General features: G+C 32.4%; 1 protein-coding gene across 4 annotated transcripts in view; it reads right to left on the reverse strand.

The window, feature by feature from the left end:
• The window catches only part of LOC115890971, a 147140-nt gene extending 122921 nt beyond the window's left edge, over window positions 1-24219 (reverse strand). For 3 of the 4 annotated variants that reach the window (XM_030911360.1, XM_030911354.1, XM_030911344.1), the window contains exon 1: window positions 23881-24219. The gene's annotated coding sequence lies outside the window, so the exon portion shown is untranslated. The other variant, XM_030911350.1, reaches the window with a different exon arrangement.
• Window positions 24220-24692: the final 473 nt, after the last annotated feature.

Consider the following 24692-nt stretch of genomic DNA (forward strand, 5'->3'; position numbering starts at 1 on the left):
CGTTTTGGTGTATTGTGGTGATTTAGTATTTTATTTTACTTTGATAAGACTTGAAAGCAGGGAGTTCTAATATTGTTCAAATATACAGGGAGTTCTAATATTCCGTGGACATATGAATCAAATTAAGTTAGTTGCACATAATTTACCTTGTTTAAAAGTGTTTGTATGTCCGTTAGCGCATCAATCAGAAATTTTTTATGAAGCTTATTGTCAATATAATATGTGATACTAACATAAAATTTCATATTTTTGCGAACTAGATTATTAGAGCATAATAAATTTTATGCGCCTCCATAGTTTGATGTGACAAAAACATTTTTTGGAAGTCAGCTTCGGAAAAAAAATGTTCTCAAAAAGTATGCGCGGTGGCGTTTTTTACAAGAATCAAAGAATGTAGTAAATACTAGAACGACCATTTCACGAAAAAAAAAATCGGTCGTCGGTTGAGTTCGAAAATATTAATACTAAAATTTATGTAGGGGTGAGGGTAGGTTTCGTCCATCCCGTACTCTTTCAGTACGGAAAGTAAAATGTTAAGGCACTTAGCAAAACATAGACACCCAAAATCTCATTTAAATCGGAATAACGGTTCTTATAATATTTGAAAAAATGTATTTATTTTTTTAAAGTTTGATGCCCTCTAACGGACAAAGGAAGCATTTTTGTATAGAGGTAAATTGTGTCCAATGAACTTATATTGATTCCAAAAATATGTAGTAGTTCTATGTCCACGGAATATTGGAACACCCTGTTCAAACAAAAGTTGCCGAGCGGAAGATAATATTCTTTAGCATCAATGCATTTTTTATTATAAATTAATATTGCTTCTCTCTTTTATATAACACCTTGGTCTACTTAAATTTTTACAATAATAATTTATTAAATATTATATAGAGTACTCATAAATAAGTTACAAATAATTATGTTAGGAAATAAAATATATAGAATTTTTAAATGCAAACATTCAATTTTTTCCTTTTAGGTTATTTTCCATAAAAAATATGGGTAACTTTGTATATCGAAAGATAGTTATGCATAAATACAATAACAGTTTCAAGAAAATATTTTTATTCGTGTACCATCTTGTCTTGTCCAACAGTTTCTATGCCCAAATCTCTAGGGTTGTTCACCACATACGACACGGAGTATTGTAGCATTAACGAACTATGGTCAACTCTGTCTCAAATAGTTTTGTTTTAACGTAAACGATTAGATTTTTACAAATTGTAAGTCTTGGGTTCGTTGAAGGACTATTAGAGCTACAATTTAAAAATATTCTTACAAGACACAGAGTGTCCCAAATAAATAAAAAATATCAAAGTTGTATTTTTTTTAAATGGAACACCCTGTATATTATTACATTTTTAGTTTCTACGATTAAAATAAAGGTAAATTTGATTAAGGTTTATTACACTTAAACCTTACCGTTTTTTAAATATTTTCAATTTTGTGAAATTGCAGTAAAAATTTTAAGGCTTCATTTTTCCAAGTTTTTAACGCTAAATATTTACTGAAGTTTATTTATTGATTAGTTAATGTGGTGCAATAATAAAACTATTTAAATCTCTTTATAAAAGACTATACCATTAATTAAATATACCACAATTATATTTCCGCCCAAATACTAATTATGTAATTAGATACTTAATTGTGTTCGTTAATAAATTATTCTAAATAAATGTGGATTTGAATCAGAAATCAAAATAATAATAAGTTATGAAAATGAACGTCTCTGTTGTTATATACATAAGCTTTTGTCAAAAAATGAAATACCTATCATTTTTAAGGTGTTACTTTTTACCACACTACATTTACCATATTTATATTTATTTTACCACACTACATTTACCTACATTACCATACACTTTATACACATACAAAATTCAGTTTTTTAGTATTCGGAGCAATTATTATTAATCAACGCAAACAGTCAATTAATGTAATTTGAATACTGGAATCATATTAATTTTTCCTCATTAACAAATGGTCCTCTTTAACAAAAAACAGTGTTTTTTATTTTTAATGAAATAAACGAACTATATCGACAATATTAGTATCTGTACTCTTTAAAAATTTGGTACATCTTTAAAAATAATCTAAAATATCAGTATTCCATGGGTATATTGATAAATGAGTTCTAAATTTCAAGAAAATGCATTTTCTACGGAAACTTGAAGAGATAGGTAAAAAATGGTATAATACAATTTGATAGACAATTAAATTGTTCATCTGATTCTCATAAAATATACAGAGTGTTCCATTTAAATGAAACAAGTTATTGCCGTTTAAATCTAGTAATTATTTAAAATAATTTTTTTGACACTCTGTATAAGGTAGTACAATTTTTATTATTGCAACACAATAACTGTTCAATAAATAAACTTCAGTAAATATTTAGTATTAAAAACTTTGATACCCTTGGAGAAATGAAGCCTTAAATTTTTTACTGCAATTTCACAAAATTGAAAATATTTCAAAAACGGTAAGGTTTAAGTGTAATAAACCTTAGTCAAATTTACCTTTATTTTAATAGTAGAAACTAAAAATGTAATAATATATAGGGTGTTCCAGTTAAAAAAATACAACTTGATATTTTTTATTTATTTGGGACACTCTGTATCTTGTAAGAATATTTTTAAATTGTAGCTCTAATAGTCCTTCAACGAACCCAAAACTTACAATTTGTAAAAATCTAATCGTTTAGCTACAATACTCCGTGTCGTATGTGGTGAACAACCCTGTATATTTAGTGAGAACTACTAATTCACCCTGTATATCTAATACTGCAAACGTGCAAACTGAACGAGACTTTAAACTGTCCAATAACACAGGAAGGAAACACATAAAATTAATTGCTACGTTATTAATGTTCTAATCAGAATTTAATTTTTGTTCATATCTCTGAAAATCAATTACGTAATGTCCTATAAAACATGAGACTAATTTCAATAATTAATTACATTAGTTTTTCAATGCTCCCACTAAATTTATATTCTATGGTCTGCTGTACTGTCACGTAGATTTAGAATAGAAGTGAAAGTACTTGAGTCTATGCTGAAAGACAGACTTTTTTAGTTTCCATAAACGTATTTTTCAAAGTTTTAGGCCTGTATAATCTATATAAAACTCAAGGCTAATTGACTTAGGTATCAACGCACAGTCGAAACCGCTTGGCCTAGAAGTACGAAATTTGGCACATATGTAGATTCCTTGAGTGACGTAAGCAAGCACTAAGAAGCTATTTTTGTAAATTCAACCCCTAGCGAGGTAAAATTATGAATTAAATGTTTCAAATTTGTAAACACCGGTTCTAGGAGTATGAAATTTTGCACAGAAGTTCCTTAAGTGACGTAATTGAGCACTAAAGAGCGGGCTCTAAGATGGTGAAATGAGGGATGAAAATTTGAACAAAATATGTTTACAATCGGTTCAAGACTTGTAAAATATTGCACAGAGGTTCCTCTAGGTAGGCAATTGAGCACTAAGAGGCAATTGAGCACTAAGGAACGATTTTTACAAACTCGCCCTCTAAGTGGCTGAAATACAGGGTGAGTCCCAGATAAGTGCAAATATTTTTGGGGATAATATATTTCGACATTAGAAACACGATTTTGATGTTCTTTCGCGAAAAAAAATGAAAATTTGGGATTTTTTTAAAAAATATTTTTTTAGTTTTTATTTAAAAAACATAATTCTCTTGATAATATGGCAACATAGGTAGTAGATTATTTTTATAAGAAAGAAAACCCAGAATAATACATCTAGTTGTTCTCAAAATTTAAGCAAAAATTAAGTTTTTTTTGAAATGTTCAAAGTAAAATTACTCCGTTATTTTGGACTTTTTGAAAAACGGTAAAGAGAAAATATGTTTCTTTTATCGAGATCTACCAGCTTTGAAAACAGAAATTGCACTTATTTAAGACTTACCCTGTATAGATGAATGTTGTAAAAAATTAGGAGTACCGTAAGTGAAGAAAGTGAGTATTCAAAAGCGATTTTAGGAAATTTATGCCCTGAGAAGGCGAAATTAGGGGTGAATTTTTGTACAAAAATTTATTAAAATGGTCCTAGAAGTATGAAATTCTACAGAGGGATTTTTTTCTTTATGGGATAAAAGTGAGTACTAACAAGAGAGTTTTGGGATTCATTCCTTAAGTGAGTTATTTAATTGTAATTGTGTGGGTAATATTATATTTTGGCAATACATGTACAATTTTACTCAAGTGAGACACCCATCAAAAAAATGTTAAATTGTATAATGTATGTACATTTTTTTCGAGGGGTGTCTTGAGTAAAAATGTACACACTTGAGTAAAAATGTACATGAATTGCCAAAATATCATTTTACTACCAAGCGACTGCCAATGATAACTATGTCTGCCATATAATTATAGTCGACTGATGTCAAGACTGCCAGCGACTGCCAAGAAAATCTACATGTAATTCCAACAGAGGTCCTTTAAGGGACGAAAATTAGTACTAAGAAGAGATTTTTGGAAAATCATCCCTTTATAGACTTAAATTAGACGTGAAAGTTTGAACAATGGAACAATTTTTTTAAATCGGTTCAGAAGTATGAAAGCAATATTTCAAAATTTATCCCCTAGGGCGATGTAATTACATGAGAATGTTTGTAAAAAAATTGTTAAAATCGGTTCGAGTAATATGAAATATTGGACAAAGGTGCTTTAACTAAATGAGTACTTACAGTACAACAATACAATAATTGGGTTCAGAATTTTATGCGGACGAAGTCGCGGCTAATTTACAAAAATATAATCAGATGTTTGCTCCACAATATGCTCTAATTTTAAAAGACGAATCAAAAATTACGCTGTAATTCCCAATTGCACACAAATATTTTAAAGTAAATAAACTCTATGATAATGCTAATACTATTTCTCGGAATTAAATGAATTCCGTTAATCCAAGTAATAGAGAATTAAAAACTGGGATCTAGCTAGTTATAGGTAGATTTATTCAATTCAGAGAGGGTTTTTCCTTGTATTTCATTTGCGCTTTCATCGGACGAATTAGACATTATACTGAGGTGTTAAAAAACATTTATTTCCCAAAAATAACGCTAATCTTAGCTAATTAGTAGGTACATTAAAAGACTTCAAGTCAAAAATAAAATAAAACACTACAAATACGTCTCTGGCTAACTCACTCAAACCCACTGTCCACTAACTGCGGCTGATCCGACGAAACGAATGAATTGAACAAGCCAGGGAAGATTTCTACAAACAACATCCAAAAAATGACAGAAACTACAATTTACGTGTTAATTTAAAATGACAGACACAACTGCAGGGTGCAATGATTTAAATCGGCTTGATTTATGATTTAAATCAACGGATTTTTATTTTAATCATGGATTTAAATAAAAAAAATCAACTTGTTTAAAAACTTATGATAAATCGGAAAATAACTGTAAAAGTTATAAAACTTTTTCCTAAAAAGCTATAAAAAGTATTCCTATAACAAATATAGCCTATATCTATTGATTAAACACAAAGTTACACTTGCTGTTGTAACGTTTAAATACATTAATAAATCGAAAAATAATCCTAAAAGATATAACATTTAACACATATAATATCTACTTACACCTACTTAATATCTATTCATCTATTAAAATGTTGGACCGATTTTTGAAGTTGTTTCGTGTGAATCCATTACAATTCTAAACAGCAAAGATTTATTTTAAAATTGTGAAGTGCTTGAAATCCGGTATTCGAATACCCTTCATTCGCAAACTCTAGTGCAGAATTAGCTTCTTCTGATTCCAGGTTATATTTTAATTCCCGAGGACCAATCATTGTCAAAAAATATGCTGCTGTCAGGTCTGCTTTATATCTTTTTTGAAACAGCTGAATGTTGATCAAGTTAACTTCTGCCTTCCCCAATTTATCTTCTAGTTCATTCTAATTTTTTACCGACATTTAATTCTGCAATAAGTACATTGCACTTTGAACATTAGATTGTACTAATTTTATTCTCGACTTAAGACAGTCATGACTATTTCAAGAAAAAAATCCCTTTGATCTAAGCGGGCGATTTTTTTGCGGAAATAGGAGCATCGGCAAAGTTTACAGAATAAAATATCGGTGACCGATGGGGAAAAACGACACGCGCCGTAGAAATATTAATATAAATATCGGGCAGAGTTAGCCAATTAGGATAGGACTTTAAAAAGAAAAATTTATTGAAATCAAAAAAAATCCTATTAAAATCAAAAAAATCCGATTGAAATAAAAAATCGATTATTTTGCACCTGCACAACAAACAAAACCTCCCCCCTTAGAACATTTTCTGTAATGGCAATGACTGGAAGTAAAAGCTATACTGTGCGAACAAGAGAGGCGCTGCTAGTCATTAACTTAACAAATATTCATTTGTTTTTTAAATATGTCAATATTTTTATTTCGTTATGTTTTGTGTATATTATATTAGTATTACTATATGTATATACTCTGTTTTTTTTCTCAGGTAAGATTTCGACAGACGATGATAGAAGAAAAGCAGATGACGTCCCATACCAATCTATTTATTTTACTAAAAAAAGTTTCTAATAATTTTTAAGTTATCTATGGATGGGTTTAAATATAAATCCGTCATACGTCGTGTCTTGTTGTATTTAACCAGTTTTATTGGTTTATTTAAAAAATGACAGATCGTATTTCAATTTTATTGGTTTGACGGAACGATGAACGATAAACGGACGCCGATGCGTATGAACTCGCCTTTAGATTTTTGTCATTTTTGACGCTTGTCAAAGTCTTGCCAAATTATAGGTTATAATTTTGTGTCAACTTTTATTAAATACCCTGCGTTTTGGAAGATGATGCATTTTGATTCGTATTATTACGTGTGTTTTGTGTCTTTTTAAGTCAAGTGGAGGAAAAATCGAGTGAAAATTAACTGTAGACCCAGAGCACAGTTTATGGTTAATACTCGCTGCCCAAGCAGAAAGTCTTATACACCCCATCGTTAAAGTTTGTATACCATCTCGTCCGTCGTAGATAAGTGCATCTCGTATATGGTAGAAGGATCAAACTAAACACATACTAAAAACTGGAGTAGCTGTAAAATATCGACATCACACGATAGGTAAATAATGGATTTTAGTACTGCAGAAAAATAATGTCAAGAGGTACTGGTTTAAAAAAATTAAGATTAAAATTAATTAATCAACCTTTAAGGTATAACATTTGGTAGGTGTTATTATTAATAAAATAGTTTGTTTTATTTACCTATGTTGTTTTATTTATTCCTGTGGAATATTACAAATTTGTATTTGTACATAAGTTATATTGATAAATATAATCATAAATGCGGGTAGTTTCATAAAGCTTGAAAGTAAAAAATAGTTCTTTTTTATATTTTTGGTATGTAGTGTCTTTTTCTTGTTTGTTTTGTATTAACACATACCGGTTTTATTAAATAAAAGAACTCGATTACATTTTTTCAGTTTTATACAGTTTTTTTCACAATATTTTGAAGTAATCACTTGTCATCTTGTCAATCAAATTTTAAATATTTCCTGCTATGCGTTCCAGTTGTACCAACTTATTTCTTTGTAAAATAAAATAAACTACTTTGAAATTAAAATGACAGACACATCTATCACTGTCAAGGATCTTCTCGTTGGACAGACTATAGCAAATATGTTTTAAAAATATTAAGAATTAATAAGTACCATAAAATTTAATAGGTTTTTGATCAAACTTAATAAGAAGTTACAAAATATGAGAAAACGTGCTGTTCAATTCATTAATATAGCCATTACATTTCCTGGTAAACATCTAATACATAGCCCATATAGCTTTTGTGTATCTCCGTCCCATTATGAAAAATAATGAATAGGGAGAATTTGTGGAAAGTCACGACAGATTCAGTTTTATGAGTTACGGTATTTTCCAAATAAAGAAATCACGGGGAATTTTCCGCAAATGCCTGTATTAATACATGCATTAAAGCCTTAAATTTAAAATAAATTTCTTTTAGATTTTAGGGAGTGGAAATTATTACACAATAGTCACACAAACAAAAATGAGAAATAAATAAATAAATAAATAAAGGTGAAAATATGAAAAGAAAATATGGTTTGGACCAATTATAAACAATTTAACATGGACTTATACCGAGTGCGTCTCAAAAGCGGCTCACACCAATAATTTTTTAATTTTTTCAGATAAACGAGATTTGGTATGTTAGTATATGACATAAATTCGGATTGATTAATAGCGATGGGAACTATCGAATGAATTAGACTATCGAATGGTTACTGAATGAATGATTTCAACTATCGAATGGTTTTATTCGAATAAAATCATTCATTCATTTGTATACTAAAGCATATGTGACAACCTCGGCGTGCCACTAAATGGTTACACAGGCCGACAAAAAAAAAATTTTTCGATGTAACACAAAGCTCAATAGGATATTGTGGTAGAATGAACCTATCTAATCACGAAAGTGGCAAAAAAAAAGTCGTAACACGTAAGGTTTTTTTGTTACATTAATAAAACATCATTCAATATTACAATATTCAATATATTAAGATAGCTATTCAAAACATGATTTAAGAACTTCTTAAGCCTATATACCGATTATATTTTATAGTTTACACTCCTCAAACATTACTTATACCTAAAAAGTACAAAAACAATCGAAACGAGATCAAAACATAAACAAAAACTTTTACTTTTTCCTTTTATGAGGGACCGCGTCTTCTCTCTTCAAAAACCAACAGTAATCACCCATCATGGCTGGATCCCATCGTCCTTGATAACGAATTTCCATTGTCCTTATGTCTTGATGGAATCTCTCACCTTGCTCATCACTGACAGCACCCATATTTTCAGGGAAAAATGACAAATGAGAATGGAGAAAGTGAATTTTAAAGACATTCGGGCACCAAGCGATTTATAAGCATCTAAAAGCTCATTAACCAATTGTTCGTAGTTCGCATCCTTATTGTTTCCCAAAAATCCCCTCACTACACTAACAAATGAGGTCCATGCTCTGAGTTCCTGCCTGGTAAGCGTGTCTGTGAAATTTGTGTCGTCCAACAATTTCCTGATTTGTGGTCCAATAAAAATACCCTCTTTCAATTTGGCATCACTCAACTGGGGAAAGACTTGCCTTAGGTATTTAAATCCATCACCTTCTTTATTCATAGCTTTCACGAAGTTTTTCATGAGGCCAAGTTTGATATGAAGAGGAGGCAGGAGGACGTCTTTGGGGTCTACAAGAGGGATATACTTGACATTTTGGGAACCCGGTTGAAATTCACTTCTTTCTGGCCAAATTTTCTGTACATAATGATGATTTACTGCACGACTGTCCCACAAACAAAGAAAACAGCAATATTTTGTAAATCCTCCCTGAAGTCCCACTAAAATTCCTATAACTTTCAAGTCCCCACATATCTGCCATTTATACCTGTTGTAGTTGATTCTATCTAAAAGCATGCGCATATTTTCATAAGTTTCCTTCATTGTCACTGAATGGGCAACTGGTATAGAGGGTTTTAAATTTCCGTTATGCAATAACACAGCTTTTTAGGCTATATTTCGACGAATCTATGAATAAGCGCCACTCACAGGGAGAATGTTCTATAGAAAGTTCCTGCATTAAGCCATCGATATCAGTACATGCACACAACGAATCCTCCATACTGTAGAATGCAGAGAACGGAGCATTTCTTTTTCTAAAAGTGGTGATTTTTGTTTCATTGGCTAACAGATTCCATTCCTTAAGCCGGGATCCAAGAAGTTCTGACTGCTGCTTTGATAACCCCAAGTCACGCACTAAGTCATTCAACTCGCTTTGAACAATCAAATGTGGCTTGTCGGAACCGCCCTCTGGGGTAAAGGTAGGATCAGTACACTGGTCTCCAGAGCTGTTTGATTCAATATCTTCCTTATCTTCCAAAACAATACCTTGCCAGTCTAAGGGCGCGATCGGCACTGGGAGATCTGCACCATGAAGAACAGGTCGTATGGCAGACGGCAAATTGGGATACTCGATCTTGTGCTTTTGTTTTTGGAAAAACCTTCAGTTTTCGTCAGGCAAAAATAGCAATCGTCAAAATGGTTAGTTGGTTCTCGCCATACCATTGGAACCGCAAATGGCATTTTTTTCCTCTTCCCTTTCATCCACTGCACAAGCGACACGCTACAAGTAACGCAGCACACATGAGGAGCCCACTGCTTGTCTTGATCTCCAACCAAAACTCCAAAATATACTTGAAGTAGGCTTTCTTCACATTTTCAGAAAATGGTCTGGCTTGTGATTGCACCATAAATTCTCCACAAATGTAACAAAATCGATCAGGAGACACTTTACAACTGCGGCGCGTTTGACTTGACATTTTCGTACTATTTATCTACACGCATAGAACAACTCACGTCGAAAATCAACTGAAAACTGAACTCTCTTATGTTTTTCACAATATATTATAGTGCACAAAATGCGTCCCTTTCAATCATCCCATCATAAAATTTACCTGTATGTAAACGAATCTACCTAGACTTAATACCTGACATCTATAAAATTGACTACCTGCAAAAAAGAGGCGTAATTAGGCAACTGAAAAGTGGTACGTGTAGGAGCTTCAGGAGTATTTTTTCTGTTATTAGAAGCATATTTTTATGAAGAAATTCTGCAACTGACTCGTGTTACAAAAATCATGTCGGCCTGTGAATTATCGTTGAGCCACGACTACCGAATGCTTTTGATAAATGAAATTTAGTATTCGTTTGATTTTTGTGTGCGTCAGTGCATTATTAGTTCTTCCAAATTTTTATAACTTCACCTTATAAATACTGTGCTAATTTTGGGTTTATTAAAATATTTAAAATACTAAAATAGTAGTTTTTTTTAATTGACGATGCGTGTGCGTGTGTGAGTGCAGGTGTCGACATTTTTCCGAAAATTTGTGTGATTTTCCGTAGCCCGATCTTTCAATTATTTTATTTTATATGGTATATATGGTCTATTTTTTAATGGGAAATTTTGAGAAGGAGCAATTTTTAAGAGAGATGAGATGAACTTAGAATTAATTTTAAAAATACATATTTGTATTTTAGATGTTTTAATAATATGAATTATTTGAACTTAATAATCATATTTAAGTAATGTGGTTAAGTAAATGGGGGGTTATCGAACTCAAACTTATGCTAATTCTCTCACATGTAGTTTTTTGCGAAGAAATGTTTCATTTATTTTTTAAAGTAAATGCCAGTAAAAGTAAATATTATTTTTAAATAGTAATATAAAGTACCTAATATAAATAATTTTGATTTCTAATTTTTTATTTATATTTTCCTTCCATTACACTTTAGACCCTAGAAAATTAATAAATGTTTATATTTCATGATTTTGAAGTTTGTTGTTAATATAACAAATTAGTTCTGTAATTATTATTATTTAATAAACCAACGTTGCCACACAAAAAATTTAAAGACTATATTATTTTTAAATAGGATCTAATATAAATAATTCTGACATCTAATTTGTTGTTTATATTTTGCTACTATGTAGGTATAACAAATTATTACTGTTATTATTATTTTTATTAAACCAGTCTTTGCTTAAAAACATTAAAAATCATTTTCCTACAACCAAAATAACAAGTATTATTGCAGTGTAACAACAGAATATTAATAAAAAAAAATGCAAAATATATAGACATATCAAGACATACTATCCCCAACTAACTAAAGCCAAACAATAATATTCTTTGCTAATATCAACTAATACCAAAATATGGCAACAGCGCCTTTCATAATGTATTTTCTGTGTAAATACTAGCACCTCAATAAAAAAAATAATGTGTCCTTATCTATATCTGACTCCGCAAAAAATCAAAGATGCCGGCTTCTTTCATAGCATTGCCACCGACCGCTGTCGGGTTTCTCGGAAAGAAACCTACGTCGCCGGGCGACAACTAAAATTCAGTTAATATTTTATTATAATCGATCCTGACGAATGAATGAATTTTATAAATGAATGGTTTTTGCTGCCGAATTACTAGAATATAATATTTTAAGGCAGATGACGGATCTATTCGATAATTTTTATTCGAATAGTTTTCAACGAATGTTTTCTTACTAACTATCGAATTATTCGAATGAATTGCAACTATCGAATGTTTCGATAGTATTCATTCGATAGTTCCCACTACTATTGATTAACGTATTCAATTGTTTTTGGTCACTTCCTGTTCAACCGGAAATGACTACAACTTTTGATTTTTAAATGGAACCCCCAGTATATTTTTACTTTATTGGATAGAAAATGACATTCTGAATAGAATGGCATATCATATATGTCAACTATTGACATTTTCGCTTTAAAAAAATCGCATTTTAATTTTAAATCTAGAGTGAATGACTGTGTTAAAAACACTATTTTTTAGTCAAGGAGCCTTGGAAAAATATATTTGATCATCTAATGTTTTTCGTGTCTTTTCGTTTTTTAATTATATCTCAATTTTTTCAAATGGATCAAGGGTGGCTTATTGGCATATTTGGAAAAAGCATTTTTTTACGAATAATTTGGTACCACACACTTGGTATTTCCAGTCAAATTTTCGTTATGAACCGCATGTTACAATTTGAAATAAACCATATGCAAAAGTGTCAAAAGTTAACATATAGTATGTCATTCTATTCAGAGTGTCATTTTCTATCGAATAAAGTAAAAAAATACCTAAGGTGTCATTTAAAAATCAAAAGTTGTAGTCATTTCCGGTGGAACAGGAAGTGACAAAAAATAAGTGAACACGTCCTATTTATGCCATATACTAACATACCAAATCTCGATTTTTTAGATGAATAAATAAATAAGTTATAGGGGTGAACCACTTTTTAGACGCACCCGGTATATAATATATGGTTAAAGAAAAATGAATTTTTATTAGGTTTAGGGATGTCTACGAGACTCGGTTTCGATACCAGACTGAGAACTTTTCGTAGAATAAAGAGACTTGTTTTGAGTTAGGTGAACCGATCAAGTCACAGGAATTAAACTGACTTGAAAGTTATTCTGAGTTTACCCATTTCATATGAAAAAACTTCTGCTAGTTGATTAAAAATGGCAGAGAGCGTAAAGCCGTACTACATGCTGCCTAAATTTTAGCAATAGAATTGACAGAAAGTTTATTGCGTAAAAATGGATTAGCTACAGGTCTACTATCTTATAATTTGTAACATATGGAACATTTTTTGGTTTCACCAATTCTATTTTCCGATAAAAGTGACTTATTTGAGTTGTGTCACTTTTCTTGTGTACAAACGTTAAGGTGTATCTAATAATTTAATACTAAGGTTAGGTTGGATGCATACCGACATAATTAAAAATCAATTTTTGTTGCAAAACGTTGCATCCAGAATTAAAAAACAGACACATTAATGCGAAACGCTATTTGTACTCGGATTAAGCTAGAAATTACTCTTTTTTCATCACTCATATTTTGCATAAATATTAATAAACAGCACAGAATTTTCTTCTGACCTGTGCTCTATCATATGCAATAAAATAGTGACTTCTCACTATTTTAACACCACTGGAACTCCAAAAGTTAAACCGTTGTCAACTAAAGCCCCGGTTACACGGTTCGTGGTTTAGCAAACCTCTGAACTGGTCCTTGGCCTGCCCTGGTCCGCCATTTGACGAACTGACATTGTCAAACCGGTTTCTGTGGTTCCTGGTCTGCAGACTGATCCCGGAACTTGAAAATTTAGTTCGATTTGACATGGATGCAAGGCAACAAGCTGTGGCAGCTGCTATTTTGTGTGTTATGTATAGTGGATTATTGTTGCAACAAAAATGCAAAAAACGCAAGAAGAGATGGTGGGTGGCAACATATATGCGAAATAGAAGCTGCATGCACCGACAATGGTCCATAATTTGCCACGGAACAGCACAGTCCATTCCTTTGTTCCGTGAAATTTTACCGACAACCGACGGGACCGTCCGGACCACGGATCACGGACCGCGAGCCACAGCAAACCGCCTATGTTACACGGTTCGCGGTCCGAGGTTCATCGTGACAGGTTCGTCGGACCACGGACCGTGTAACCGGGGCTTAAGACATGAATCAACTCGTTTGATGAATTGATATGTTTTGTCGAGTTCAAATTTGGTGGGTAGTACCCTGCAATGTTGGATACGACGTTTCGTTTATATCTTCATCAGATTGGGAATAAGGACTTGATATATTGAAGAAAAATGTGGATAGATTTCGGCATAATTGGGGACGGGCTACAGGATGACGCCCTCGACGTTTCGAACCGATACCTCTAAATGGACGAAATTATTAGGATTTTTTTTAACTATGGGTGGATTGGAACCAAATTCGGCACGTGGATAGAGTATACCCGAATAGATGATAGAGATAGTCCTCAGACAGACTGACGGTCATTTTAATACAAATTTTGTGAAAGTGAATCAAATTATTTACTAATTTATTATTTTTTCAACATTTCAAACTGGAGAAACGGAAAGCCGTCCAACACCGGGAGGCAAGCAGGGACGTATCACCAGGTTTGCCGCTATTGCTGGACAAGTGAAAATGGCGGTGCTGCCAAAGGATTTCCAAGAGGTTGCTCTGACACCCGACCAGCAAACGTCTCTAGAAGAGGCTATACTGGACGAAGTAGTGGCGATCGGATCGCAACACAACGATCTACAAAATGTGGGTCAGCTGCGTTTTGCGGGGATACACTTTCGGGTGGGCATGATCCTCATAGATTGTGTATCTCAAGAATCGGTGAATTGGATGGTGGAAATCGCACCTAGTCTTAAAAATTGACTAGGAACTGGTTGCAGTGAAGGGAGAAAACATCCCTAAAGGGGCGGCCATAACGGTATTTCTGCCGAGGAGCAAGGGGAAAGACACCACCTACCTGCTGAGCCTTATCCAAGGTCAGAACTTCAATGTAAGGACATCGAGTTGGCGAGTCATCAACTGGAGGGAGGAGGGTCATGGTCAGGTCCTCACAATAGGAATCGATCTCAAATCCAAGGAGGCAATAGAGAAAGAGGGATCACGGATCATCCCCTATTATAGATACGGGACAACACCGGTATCAGGTCTAAGGAGAGACCAAGTTAAAGAGGTGGAGAAAATGGAGACAGATCCTCCAGCCTCCACCTCACGAGTTCCTCAGCCGGAGGCAAGCTCCTCGACTGTGAAGAGCGGCACGGAGGGCCAAACTCCAACCGTGGAAGGGTGTGTACCCTCGGAGGAAGAACTGTTGTCAAAGGAGGCTGGGAAATATCCTGTCCCCTCTATAACAGGGGTATGATGGGTTATAGATTGTGTGATGACTCAAGGAAGGGGGCACAATAGATCTTTAAGGTCGCAGTGATTAACCCCCCCTCTTACTCATTCTACATTCTACATTTCAAACTACACTTTTTCAAACATGTCCTTCAAATCCTTCAAATTAATAGCTGTTAGTAAGAAGTTTCAATTCAAATATGCGCACATAATGCACACACAATTTTTTTTCATTCGCTTAGTAATTTATTCGCCATTCTCATTTATATGACCATTTCTGTCCATTTCCTTCCGTCGCCAGTGTTTAGATTGTAGTTAACTGTTTAGATTTACCTAATTGATGTGCAAATCTTCATTGTCCTCGGTTTTTTTTACAGCTCCTCGCACTTTAATATTTCCCATAGTCCTGTACGAAGCTGAATCGTAGACTATGAAATCACAAAACTGAAGAAAAATATGTCTGTACCCTAGAAGCAAATTATATTAAATGAGCTTACGGATTATAAAACAGATTGGGTAACCAAAAAATCAAGCGATGAAGAACCTATTCAATAAGAATTTAAAAGATTCTTTCAAGACAAATCAACTCAAATATTTGTAAATTTTGCCAACATCATATTTATTAAACAGTTCTTCGAATGTTTTAATGCAGTAGAAAGAGTTACGACTATTGCTTGTAAAAAAATATGGCAACTTTAACTTGTAATTTTATGTATCAAGCATATTTAGTGTTTGCATCTTTCTAGCAATCGAAGAGCTTATAAATAAATCCTAATACATTTTTCAGTGCTTAAAGTCTGATTGTTCATAGATATTTTATGATTATAAAGCAGAGAATTCCTGACTAAAGTTTTATTCCTGACTAAAGTTTTATTAACGACCTTTAATTAACAAATAGCGTTAATTCATTTTTTTGGGTTCTGAAAAGGAAGTTGATTTAATTACCTTTACATAATTAATTAAACCAATTAAGAAATAACCTTCACATTTAAATATTAAAAAAAAAAGAAATGCACAAATAAGTCGAAAGAAGATAAAGTTTTCCTTTAAAGAGTTAGAATAACTTTATCTCTAGATAACCACTCTCATTAGTTTTGTCTTGGAATTATTTCTTCGTTTTCTGTATAATTTCTAACTATCAATTAAAGAAAATTTGTTTCTCAGGCTCCAAATTCTACCCTTTGATAAACTTGGTGACCATATAGGGCTTTTCGAAGATTGTTTTGCAAATTTCTGAGGTATTGATTGATGTTGAGATGAGCAATTGAAAGAATTTCCCGATTTTACTTACAAAAAGCGATTAGTTTCTTATAACTGTTAGTGAGAAAATATTTATGAGAGACTCGTTATCTCTACATCGTCACAACTATCGTTCTCTACATCTACCACTCTCATTTAGACATGGAATTATTAATTTATTGACTAATTTCTATTTCTCAGTTAGATCTAAAGAAAATGATTTCTCGGATGACTCCAAATTCTGCCGTTTAAATGATCTTGGTGACTATACAGGGTTTCTCGAAGATTGGTTTGAAAACAATTGAGTAGGTATTGTTGGATTTTGAGATGAGAATTTGAACGTATTTCCCGAAATTAATCACACAAAGCGATGAATTTCTTATGGCTGTTCCTGAGAAAGAATTTATGTGAGAGTGGGTTTTCATACTTGATTATGACCAGAGTTTGGCCGACTTAAATCATGTGAAAAATAGGTAATACGTCCATTGCATTTGTAATATTAAGAATCAATTAAGATCATATTTAGTGCTTTTGTTTTGCCTCTATATAGCAATGGAAAAGCCTATTAGTAAATCCTAATACATTTTCCAGTGTTTAAATTCTGATGCTTCATAGATCGTTTGTGCTTATACAGCAAATTGTTCCTAACTGAAGTTTTATTAACAGTCTTTAACCAATTAACAAATACCTAATTTTCTGTATAATTTCTAAATATCAATTGAAAAAAAATGTTTCTGGTTCCAAATTCTGCCCCCTTAATTAACTTGGCTTTCCAACATATTTATCTCTAGATCACTACCCTCATTAGTTTTGGGATGGAATTATTAATAATTTTTTAATTTTTTGTCTTAATTCCTAATTTTAAATTAAAGAAAATTTGTTTCTCAGATGACTCCAAATTCTGCCTCTTTATGAACTTGGTGACCACAGAAGTCTCTCGAAGATTGGTTTCAAAACCACTGAGGTAGTTTAATTTATTGAAGGAGTCCCGTCTCGTATGGCTTCATTTTGAGATGAAAATTTCAACGAATTTGCTGAAATTGATCACAAAAAGCGATGAATTTCTTATAGCTGTTCGTAATAAACTGTTTATGTGAGTGGGATTTCATACTTGAATTATAACCAACGTTTATTTTGCCATAGATGTATCAAAATCAAAAATCATATTAATAACTCCCGATACTTCTTTGACTGCTTAAGATTGGTTTGAAAACAATTGAGTAGGTATTGTTGGATTTTAAGATGAGAATTTGAACGTATTTCCCAAAATTAATCACACCAGGCGATACATATCTTATGGTTGTTCCTGAGAAAGAATTTATGCGAGAGTGGGTTTTCATACTTGATTATGACCAGAGTTTGGCCGACTTAAATCATGTGAAAAATAAATAATACGTCCATTGCATTTGTACTATTATGAATCAATTAAGAGAATATTTAGTGCTTTTGTTTTGCCTTAATGTAGCAATGAAAAAGTCTATTAATAAATCGTAATACATTTTCCAGTGTTTAAATTCTGATGATTCATAGATCTTTTGTGATTATACAGCAGATCGTTCCTGACTGAAGTTTTATTAACAGCCTTTAACCAATTAACAAATACCTAATTTTCGGTCTAATTTCCAATTCTCAACTGAAGAAAAATTGTTTCTCCAGACTCCAAATTCTGTCCCTTTAATGAACTTGGTGACCATACAGAGTTTTCCAACATATTTATCTCCAGATCTCCACTCTCATTAATTTTGTGTTGGAATTATTCATTAATTTTTTGTCTTAATTCTTAATTTCAATTTGAAGAAAATTAGTTTCTTAGATGACTTCAAATTCTGCTTCTTTAATGAACTTGATGACGACAGAAGACTCTCGAAAGTTGGTTTGAAAACCACTGAGGTAGGTCAATTTATTGAAGGAGTTCCGTGACACGTAGGTATGGCTTAAATTTGAGATGATAATATCAACGAATTTGCCTCGGAATTTGCCGAAATTTATCACAAAAAGCGATGAATTTCTTATAACTGTTCGTGAAAAATGTGAGAAACTGTTACAGGTGTTACAATGTGAGTAGGATTTCATACTTGAATTATAACCAACATTTGACCGAATGCATTTAACAAATAATTTCACGCATCAATTAAGATCATATTATTTAGTGCTTTTGTTTTACATCGATATATCAAAATCAAAAATCCTATTGATAACTCCTAATACATTTTTCAGTGCTTAAATTCTGATGGTTCATAGATCTTTTGTGATTATATAGCAGATAATTACTGACTAAAGTTTTATTAACAACCTTTAACCAATTAACAAAAAACATTCTATTTTATCGGTTCTCAAAAAGAAGTTGATTTAATTACCTTTAAATAATTAAACTAATTTAGAAATAGCTTTCGCATTTAAACATTATAAAAAGAAATGCTGGTATAAGTCAAAAGAAGATAAAGTTTGGCAATAACTTTATCTCTAGATAACCACTCCTATGAGATATGTCTTGGTATTATTTGTTCGTTTTCTGTATATTTTCTAATTTTCAATTGAAGAAAATTAGTTTCTCAGATGACTTCAAATTCTGCCTCTTTTATGAACTTGGTGACCACAGAAGTATCTCGAAGATTGGTTTGCAAACCACTGAGGAAGGTCAATTTATTGAAGGAGTTCGGTGACAAGTAGGTATGGCTTAATTTTGAGACGATAATTTCAACGAATTTGCCTCGAAATTTGCCGAAATTGATCACAAAAAGCGATGAATTTCTTATAACTGTTCGTGAAAAACGTGAGAAACGTGCGTTTTTCAAAGATATTTAGATTCTTCTATAACTTCCCGATTTTATTTACAAAAAGAGATTAACTTCTTATAACTGTTCGTGAGAGACACGTATGAGAGACTCGTTATCTCTACATCACCATACTCATTAGTCATGGAATTATTTACTAATTTATAGTCTAATTTCTAATTCTCAGTTAGATCTCAAGAAAATGTATTTCTCGGATGACTCCAAATTCTGCCCTTTAAATGATCTTGGTGACCATACAGGGTTTCTCGAAGATTGGTCTGCAAACCATTGAGGTAGGTATTGTTGGATGTTGAGATGAGAATTTTAACGTATATTTCCCGAAAGTAATCACACAAAGCGATGAATTGCTTATGTCTCTTCCTGAGAAAAACATTATGTCAGAGTGAGTTTTCATACTCGATAATGACCAGCGTTTTGCCGACTTAAATCATGTGAAAAATAAATAATACGTCTACTGCATTCGTAATATTAAAAATCAATTAACAGCATAAATATTTAGTGCTCGTATTTTGTGCTTTGTTTTGCCACAATGTAGTAATCGAGAAGCCTATTAGTAAATCGTAATACATTTTCCAGTGTTTAAATTCTGGTGCTTCATAGATCTTTTGTGATTATACAGCAGATAATTTCTGATTGAAATTTTATTAACAGCCTTTAACAAATTAACACCTAATTTATTATTAAATCTAATTATCACAACCTAATTTTCTGTCTAATTTCTAATTCTCAATTGAAAAAAAAAAATGTTTCTCAGACTCCAAATTCTGCCCCTTTAATTAACTTGGCTTTCCAACATCTTTATCTCCAGATCATTACCCTCATTAGTTTTGGGTTGGAATTATTTTTTAATTTTTTGTCTTAATTATTAATTTTAAATTAAAGAAAATTTGTTTCTCAGATGACTCCAAATTCTGCCTCTTTTATGAAGTTGGTGACCACAGAAGACTCTCGAAGATTGGTTTCAAAACCACTGAGGAGGTTGATTTATTGAAGAAGTCCCGGCACTAGTAGGTATGGCTTGATTTTGAGATGAAAATTTCAACGAGTTTGCCGAAATGGATCACAAAATGCGATGAATTTCTTATAGCTGTTCGTGAGAAACTGTTTATGTAAGTGGGATTTCATACTTGAATTATAGCCAACGTTTGATCGAATGCATTTAACAAATAATTTTATGCATCATATTTAGTGCTTTTATTTTGCCATAGATGCATCAAAATCAAAAATCATATTAATAACTCCCGATACTTCTTTGACTGCTTATATTCTGATGGATCATAGATTTTTTGTGAACAGCAGATAATTCTTGACTGAAATTTTATTAACCACCTTTTACCAATTAACAAATAGCATTCTGTTTTATGGCTTCTGAAAAGGAAGTTGATTTAATTACCTTTAAATAATTAAACTAATTTAGAAATAGCCTTCGTATTTAAACATTATAAAAAGAAATGCTGGTATAAGTCAAATGAAGATAAAGTTTGGTAATAACTTCATCTCTAGATAACCATTCTCATTAGTTATGTTGTAATTAGTACAGCAGTTTAGTAATGAAATTTCTAACTTTCAATTGAAGAAAAATGGGTTTTCAGACTCCAAATTCTGCTCCTTTAATAAACTTGGTGACTATACAGGGTTTTTCAAAGATTGGTTTGCAAACTTCTGAGGTATTGATTGGTGTTGAGAGGAGCATTTGAAAGAGTTTTCCGATTTTATTTACAAAAATCGATTTATATCTTATAACGTTCGTGAGAAAATATTTTTATGGGAGTGGATTTTCATACTTGATTATGACCAGCATTTGACCGATTTAAATCATTATATTTAAATAAAAATCAATGTTTTAAATCAAATGAAAAATTCAGAAATCAATTTTTTTATTGCAAAATATACATATAAATAATATCTAATATATGTGATAAACAAAAAATAATTTGCTAACAACAAACACTTATTTTCATCATTATATATGTAGAGGAATTTTCTGGCTTTTTTTACTCCTAATGTATTTTGGTAAATTGGATTGAACGAGTTTTAATGTTGGAAAAATTCTCTCTACTGAAGTTGATGAGGCTTCAGCACATAAAAATTGCTTCAGTATAGAAAGAAGTTCTTCCATTTGGGGCATGTTTTTTTTTGCAAAACCCATAATTGCCTAGTGTACACACAATGCATAGCAGCACTTTCTAAAACATAGGTTCCGAAAATGGTTCCAGTTTTGCTTTAAGTTTTATAAATTGTAGTAATCGAATAGTCTCAAATATTTCTTTCGCGATACTGAATTGCTTTCTAGAGGGTAATGGCAACTCTCATATTGGTAAAATAATATGCCAAAGGGTTTGGAAGTCTCCAAATAGATAAAGCTATATTTTTACTATTGCCTAGTACTACCTTGACGAAATATATAGGGGTAATTTGTTGTTATTTGTCGTTATCTGTACATTTTGTGCGTACTTATTTTTATTTTTTTGTAACTAATTTTGTTGCCTTTCTCTGTGTGTATTTTTATCTCCTTTTGAAGGAAGTCTCCAAATAGATAAAGCTATATTTTTACTATTGCCTAGTACTACCTTGACGAAATATATAGGGGTAATTTGTTGTTATTTGTCGTTATCTGTACATTTTGTGCGTATTTATTTTTATTTTTTTGTAACTAATTTTGTTGCCTTTCTCTGTGTGTATTTTTATCTCCTTTTGAATTTCAGGCCTCCATTGTGTTTATTTCTTTTAACTTACACACTTTTGTTTCATTTAATAACGTTATGCCAAGATGGCCAAGTGTTATGCTGTCAAATAAATTTTTTGTACGATGTCTTAAAGCTTTCTTATCTTTTTGGAATTGTTTTCTTGTAGGTATATTTTTGCTCATCGTAGGTACATATATTACAATGCTCCATGACAATTGGCTTTCTACCACTATTATTACTATTGTAAAGTAATGATGGAACTAATATAGGTACTTACATTTATTTATCTATAACAGCGAATTCTACTAGAAACTATATACTTAGTCAGGCTATTATACTTGGAAGTTTGAGAATTGGACAATATTATGTATATAAAAATAAACGTCTTATATAAAATGATATACAGGCATAAATAATTAAAAAGGCAGTAAAGTTCATGAAAATATAAAATAAAAAATATATTCAATAAATAACTTAGGCTATTAATTCAATATCAATAAACGTTAATCAAACATCAAATACTTAAAGTGTACATGTCAGCATCATCAAATTAAAACTTTAATCATCTGCTGATGATGCTAACACGGCTGGCGAAACGCCTGTCCACTGCAAAAGTAAAGTGTTTTTGGTGTATTGTGGTAAATTAGTGTTTTATTTTGTTGTTGTAACAGCAAAGATTTTAACCCTGAACTGTAATAAAAAATTGAGCTAAAAATAAAATCAAAATAAAACAAAAAGTTATTGAAAAAGAAAAAGGAATTGATAAATTCAAAGAGAAAAATTTCCAAAATAAGAAAAACAAAAAATTTAAAAAATGTCAGAATAAGGACCTGATAATGTTAATCAGAAGAGACAAACATCCCAAATAATTAGTGAAACAAAAAGGAACAAAAAACTGAAAAAATATCAAGAGTCAGGACCAGACAATATCAACCTGAACATCAAAGGTTTCAACCCCCAAATCTAATAAAAACTTGAACTGAAAATAAAATCAAAATAAAAAAAAATAGAAAAAGGAATTGATAAATTCGAAGAGACAAATTTCCCAAATAATTAGAAAAACAAAAAATTGAAAAAAATATCAGAATAAGGACTCGATAATGTCAAACAGAAGAGACAAACCCCAAATAATTGTTCAAACAAAAAAGAACAAAAAACTGAAAAAAATTAATATCAACCCGAACGGACAAAGTTCCAAAATGATAATCAGTAAAACAAAAGAGACAATCAAAGCGTGTGCATACATATCACGACGGATCATCACATCCGGCGTAAAACGAAGCGCCCGCAATCGTCACCAATTGAGCGCCCCCTATTTTGAATCCACGCTCGAAAACTAAACGCAACAGGACACATGTCGTGCCCCCCTCCTTTTCTACGAGCGGCGGCCGTCGCCGTCTCGCCGAGGGGGCACCGCAACCTCCGCCTAGCGCTCCGCTAAAATCTCTATTCGAACCGCCAGCTAGCGCACTACCGATTCCCAAACGCCGTCATCGAACTAACCAAACAAAACTAGCGGTTTCTTACGCTGTTAATATTTTTAGACGTTCGTTGTCGTCGAGGTCTTTTCTAAATCGGAAAATTCCAAACCCTTAAATCTACTTTACGTCGATGCATGCAAATTACCTGGGCAACTTTGGTAAAACAACACGAAAACAAATGTTAATGACCCGTTAGCGAATTTCCTCCGATCTAAAAACACACTTTTCACCGGCTAAACATCGATAAATGGATAAATCCCGTACTTTTCACTCGATTTTGCCGCGTCCCAGTCCGAAACGGACATTTCCGATCGAAATTTAAGGTAAATTTCCAATTTAGGGGTTAAAAACAACACGAAAAGTAGGGTTTTATTACTTACCCTGAACGGTAACAACGCCACCTATACAAAACGCTTGCTTTTCTGTTCCGACGAAAGCACGTACTCCATCAGCGACTGCTACGACGACGCCCGACTGCTTCCGAACCGGTCCGCGACACAGATGTTCGCCACAGAAACGACGGAACCTGGCAGTAAAAATAATGGAAATTCGACGAGAAAATGGCGATTTTCCGGCGATTTTTCAACAGATTTAGATAGGTCTCGACGCGGCCGAACCGAATATGTAAAAATGTTTAAGGATTTGGACCGATTTTTGGGCGAAATCGAACAAAGAAACGAGGCGTTATAATGTAGCTACGATCACGCGGTGACTCAACATTTAGATATATTTTCAACTTGACGAGTTGAGATAGGGACGTGGTTCTTTAGCCAGGAATTTTTTGTGTAGTTTGTGAAACGGCCGCCAGGAGGCCGGAATAAATTGCTTCGGCCGGCCGGGCGAATAAAACGTATTTATTAATTTTCCAGGCATGTAATGTTATGGCGCGGGTTCAAGGTTCACTTCTTTATTTAATTGTTCGGATCGAGACACGGTATCTATATTTGTTCGGTCGAAATCACGGTTTTCGATCGATTTTCGGCAGGAATTTTCGACGAATTCCGAATAAATATTCATAATTTTTCATGTATTGTATGTGGCGATCCTTTACGTAATCGTTTTCGAACATTACATTTACTTTTGGAGATTGTCGGCCATTTTAAATATATATAAAGGAGAGGAGAAGGTCACGAGATAGATAAAATTAGAAACTAGAAATTCGTCTTTTTAATTTTGTTGCATTTGACGTTTA

The sequence above is a fragment of the Sitophilus oryzae genome, unplaced genomic scaffold (assembly GCF_002938485.1).
Source record: "Sitophilus oryzae breed Bouriz unplaced genomic scaffold, Soryzae_2.0 scaffold_1178_pilon_pilon, whole genome shotgun sequence".
Classification (NCBI taxonomy): Eukaryota; Metazoa; Arthropoda; class Insecta; order Coleoptera; family Curculionidae; genus Sitophilus; species Sitophilus oryzae.